The sequence below is a fragment of the Oryctolagus cuniculus genome, chromosome 8 (assembly GCF_051225735.1).
Source record: "Oryctolagus cuniculus isolate XC-2025 breed Fujian yellow rabbit chromosome 8, ASM5122573v1, whole genome shotgun sequence".
In the NCBI taxonomy this organism is placed as follows: Eukaryota; Metazoa; Chordata; class Mammalia; order Lagomorpha; family Leporidae; genus Oryctolagus; species Oryctolagus cuniculus.
The window spans coordinates 32,188,274-32,194,001 of record NC_142874.1 but is presented as its reverse complement, the minus strand read 5'-3'; positions in this window follow the sequence as shown (position 1 = coordinate 32,194,001).

Sequence of the window (5,728 nt, the reverse complement as noted above, 5' to 3'; positions counted from 1 at the left end):
CTAATACTATCCATACATGACATGAAAGAAAAGTTCTCCCATGAAATTGAGATCTTAAAGAGAAATCAAAATGAAATCTTGGAAATGAAGAACTCAATAGAACAACTAAAGAACGTAGTGGGAGCCTTAGCAACAGACTCGGTGAAGCAGAAGAAAGAATATCTGAGTTAGAAGACATATCTCAGCCAGCACCACGGCTCAATAGGCTAATCCTGCACCTTGCGGCACCGGCACACCAGGTTCTAGCACTGGTCAGGGAGCCAGATTCTGTCCCGGTTGCCCCTCTTCCAGGCCAGCTCTCTGCTGTGGCCAGGGAGTGCAGTGGAGGATGGCCCAAGTACTTGGGCCCTGCACCCCATGGGAGACCAGGAGGAAGCACCTGGCTCCTGGCTTTGGATCAGCGCGGTACGCCAGCCGCAGCCCTGATTTGCAGGAATGGTTCAACATTCGTAAATCAATCAATGTGATACACCACATTAACAAACTGCTGAAGAAAAACCATATGATTATCTCAATAGATGCAGAGAAAGCATTTAATAAAATACAACACCCTTTCATGATGAGAACTCTAAGCAAATTGGGTATAGAAGGAATACTCCTCAACACAATCAAGGCAATCTATGACAAACCCACAGCCAGCATCCAACTGAATGGGGAAAAGCTGGAAGCGTTCCCACTGAGATCTGGAACCAGACAAGGATGCCCACTCTCACCATTGCTATTCAATATAGTCCTAGAAGTTTTAGCCAGAGCCATTAGGCAAGAAAAAAAAAAAACCAAAGGGATACAAATTGACAAGAAGTCAGACTATCCCTATTGGCAGATGACATGATTCTATATATAGGGTATCCAAAAGACTCTACCAAAAGACTATTGAAACTCGTAAAAAAGCTTGATAAAGTAGCAGAATATAAACACACAAAAATCAGCAGCCTTTGTATACACACACAATGCCACAGCTGAGAAAAAACTTCTAAGATTAATCCCATTCATAATAGCTACCAAAAAAAAATCAAATACCTTGCACTAAATTCAACCAAAGATACCAAAGATCTTTACAATGAGAATTACAAAACATTAAAGAAAGAAATAGAAGAAGATACCAAAAAAAATGGAAAAATCTTCCATGTCCATGGATTAGAAGAATAAATAACATCAAAATGTCCATATTACAAAAATCAATTTATAGATTCAATGCAATACCAATCAAAATACCAAGGACATTCTTCTCAGATATGGAAAAAATGATGCTGAAATTTATACGGAAACACAGGAAACCCCGTATAGCTAAAGCAATATTATACAACAAAACCAAAGCATCACAATATCAGATTTCAATATCAGTTTCAGTTATAATCAAAACAGCTTGGTACCAGTACAAAAACAGATGGATAAACCAATGGACTAGAACAGAAATTCCAGAAATCAACCCACGCATCTATAAACAACTTATCTTTGGCAAAGGAGCTAAAACCAATTCCAGGAGCAAGGACAGTCTCTTCAACAAATGGTGCTGGGTAAACTGGATCTCCAGATGCAGACGTATGAAGCAGGACCCCTACCTCACACCTTAACAAAAATTCACTCAAGATGGATTAAAGACCTAAATTTACGACCCAATACCATCAAATCATTAGAGAACACTGGGGAAACCCTGCAAGATACTGGCATAGACAAAGAGTTCTTGGAAAAAAAAAAAAACAGAAGCACAGGAAATCAAAGCCAAAATTGACAAATAAGATTACATCAAATTGAGAAGCTTCTGTACTGCAAAAGAAACGCTTAGCAAAGTGAAGAGGCAACCAACAGAATGGGAGAAATTTATTTGCAAACAGTGCAACTGATAAAAGATTAATAACCAGAATATATAAAGAAATCAAGAAACTCAACAACAAAACAAACAGCCCAGTTAAGAAATGGACAAAGGACTTAAACAGACATTTTCAAAAGAGGAAATCCAAATGGCCAACAGACACATGAAAAAATGCTCAGGATCACTAGCCATCAGGGAAATGCAAATCAAACCCACTAGGGGTTTTACTTCACCCCAGTTAGAATGGCTGTCATACAGAAATCAACTAACAACAGATGCTGGTGAGGACGTAAGGGAAAAGGTACCCTAACCCACTGTTGGTGGGAATGCAAACTGGTACAGCCACTATGGAAGACGTCATGTAGATCCCTCAGAATTCTGAGTACAGACCTACCATATGACCCAGCCATCCCACTCCTAGGAATTACCCAAGGGAAATGAAATTAGCATATGAAAGAGCTATCTGCACCCCCATGTTTATTGCAGCTCAATTCACAATAGCTTAGAGATGGAATAAACCCAAATGCCAGTCAGTGAAGACTATATAAATAAATTATGGGATATATATACCATGGCATACTATGCAGCAGTAAAAAAAAAAACTGGAATCTGGTTATTCGCAGCAAAATGGATGAATCTGGAAAACATCATACTTAATGAAATAAGCTAGTCCCAAAGGGACAAATATCATATGTTCTCCCTGATCTGTGATAACTAATAGAGCACCTAAAAGGTAATCTATAGAAGTAAATTGACACTTTGAGAAGCAATGATTTTGAACAACCCCTGTCTGGACTGTTGAGGAACAGTTTTTTGTTTTTGTTTTTGTTTTTCATACTATTTGTTGAACTCTTTACTTAACATAGAGTTAATCATATGTGTATAAACTTAATTAAAAATAGATCTTAGTAAAAAATAAGAGTAGGAATAAGAGGAGAAGGAAGAGGGGTAGGAGAGTGGGTGGAAGAATGGGTATGGTGGGAAGAACCACTATGTTCCTAAAGTTGTATTTATGAACTGTACGAAGTTTGTATTCCTTAAATAAAAGGTTTCTGGGGAAAAATAAATAAAGCAAGTTGCAGGGGGAAAAAAAATAAAATTCAAATCCTGAAATGTGCAGTGTCCTGTCTGACTTGATGCTGAACAAACTTTCGAAAGGAATCAAAAAAAGGTTGTAGACAAGTGGGAAGGGGACAAGGGGAACAGCATGCAGAAAAATAACTTTGCCTGAAATTTGCAGGTGCACATAACGCCTGGAATAATTAAGAGATAGGGAGCACTCAACAGGTCATCAACACCATGTTTTAAGCCGGCTCAGTCGGTCTCGCGGGAGCCACCAGTTCACTCCCTGACTAGTGTGGGCTCTGCTGCCCTCTGCTGTACAGAATGGGACTTGACCGTACTGGCTGCTGAACCAGTGAGTCGTAAATTGGAATACCCTAATTTCAACGCTGGAGGTTGGGACTCAATTTAGCAGGCGGCTCAAGAGGAAAGGAGAAGAAAGTTGGAGAAAACGAAGATGACACGGCAAGTTTCCTAAGCTACACAGAAAGCGTTCACAACCCATTCTGCTATACATTTTGTTCATGAGCAGCTGTCTGGAGATGGCGGCTTATGGAGGAAAGAACTCACCCTTTGGCAGCGAGACAACCTGGTTGCAAACCTCAGCGTGCTGCTGCTTGCTATAGGAGTGACGGTGTGAGCTCAGGCTGATGACTCTACCTCTTGGGCTCTGATTTTCCCATCTGGAGGATGGGGGACCATGGTGACTAACACCAGGGAGGGGGTGAAGTGAGAGGACCCCTGAGAGTAAGGGGAGGGGAGGAGAAAAGAAGAAGAGGGAAAGACTTTGCAAGCTGGGGATGGGTGGAGGAAATCCTGAATGATGAGAAAATTAGCCAAGGGGAGATTGCACACCATTTATAAAGTGTGGCGTTTTTTACTGTGTTGTCTCATTTCTCTTTCGGGAGTACCTGAGCCAAAGGTATTGTTGTCCATCTCATCTTGCACATACGGGAGCTTCCATCATCACCCTGCTTCTGTGCAGTGGGGTCGGCACTGCTGCTGGCTTTGCTGGGTTACACTGATGCCCCTGCCCCACCCATCTCTGACACCTACCCAGGATGCACACCGGGATGGCAACCACACACTGGATGGCATGCCCCCATCCCAGACATGCACACCTGGCTCTCCTGGGCCCCTGCCTGCCTGGCTGACTGCCCCCTTAGCACACTCAGGATCTCATGGTTCTCTTTTGAGACAGTTGCTGGGGACTGACCCAGGGTGAGAAGCTGAGTGACCAAAACAAACTAGATTCTTCCCAACAGCCACACTCCCCTCCCCTGTGACTGCAGGGGACCGTAAGGAATCAACGTGTTTTGTTGCCTTAAATTTGTATTTATTTTCATTATTTTTATTTGATGGCAGGGACCCAAGTACTCAAGTCATTGGGTGTGCATTAGCAAGAAGCTGGAATCAGAAGCAGGAACACGAACCCAGGGATTGTGACCTGGAGGTGAGCGTCCCAAGCAGTGACTTCAGGGCCAGGGCCAACACCTGCCACTCAACCCGGAGGACAAAGCCACATAGATCTTGACCTCTACGTGCCCCTGAAATCCCAGAGCTCGCTCTTCCCCAGAGACAAAAGGAGAGGTAGGGGCAATTGATAAAAAGCAGTTCTTGATTTGTTGGAGAGAGAGAGAGAGAGAGAGAGAGAGAGAGAGAGAGAGATCTCCCATCTGCTGCTTCACTCCCTAAATGCTCACAATGACCATGGCTGGGCCAGGCCAAAGCTGGGATTCCATAATGCAATCCAAATATCCCATGTGCCTGGCAGAGACCCCGGTACTTGAGCCATCACCTGCTGCCTCCCAGGGTGTGCATTGCTGGAATCAGAGGTTGGGCTAGGACCAGCACCCACCCAACTGTCTCATCAGCCAAGCCAAGTGCCCGCCCAGCTTATATATTTTGCCCAACAGTCATCTAAGCTTAACCTTGGGACTCCCCCCAACACTCCACCAATCCAAGACGCACATCATTATGAGGCAACCATGGTCTTGCATTGGTCTGGTTCTTGCCTGTCCTGAGGAAGGCCATCCGTGGGTCAGGTGCCCATCACCCAGGGGGTAAGGGGGCCGGGTGCCTTTCTGCTTGTCCTGGGCTCTGCAGGCTCCTCCAGGAGAGAGCAGTCATCAGAGGCAGGTGTCCTTGCAGACAAAACCTGTGCACCCCCACCCAACCCCCCAGGCGCCCCTCCCTGACTCTCCCCACCCTGTCCATGATTCTCTCCTCACACCAGGAGCACTCCTGCCTCCTCATGCTGGTGAGCACCCACCTGCAAGACCGATGGTTTCTATCCTGTGTCTCTCCTGCCAGCCGAAACACACATGAGTCTCCGTAGGGTGAGTGCTGTGTCTCCTCCATCCCTGAAACCCACCCCCAATAACAGCTCCCAAAAGATAATGAGAGGTACTATTATTTCTAGAACCTTCTACCCTTGCCTGCACACTCAGCTATGCCGTAAAACAGCGTCCAGCTTGCTGTGTCTGAATCGGGGAAGATGCTACTCATGAGCAGGTGCAAACAACGCCTCATTGCACTCCTCGTATTGGGAGACCCACAGCTGGGAGAGGCCTTGGGCAGCTTTGCTCACTTCTGCCCCTGAAATCTTGGGTCTCAGAAGGTTGTTGGGGGTTTTTGTGGGATTTTCTTTTTTTTCTTTCTTTCTCCTACTTTGATGTCTAAGAGGCTCAAGAAAGTGCAGAAACACACAGGGGAGCCCCGAGAACATGAGTCAAGCACGTGCCTTCTCGTCCACGGAGGAATGAAGAAGACAGGACGTGCCCACTCGCTAAGCTTAAGTCACCCGAGCAGCTGTAGACTTAGCCACAGAAAAACCGCTCTGCTTATAAAAAA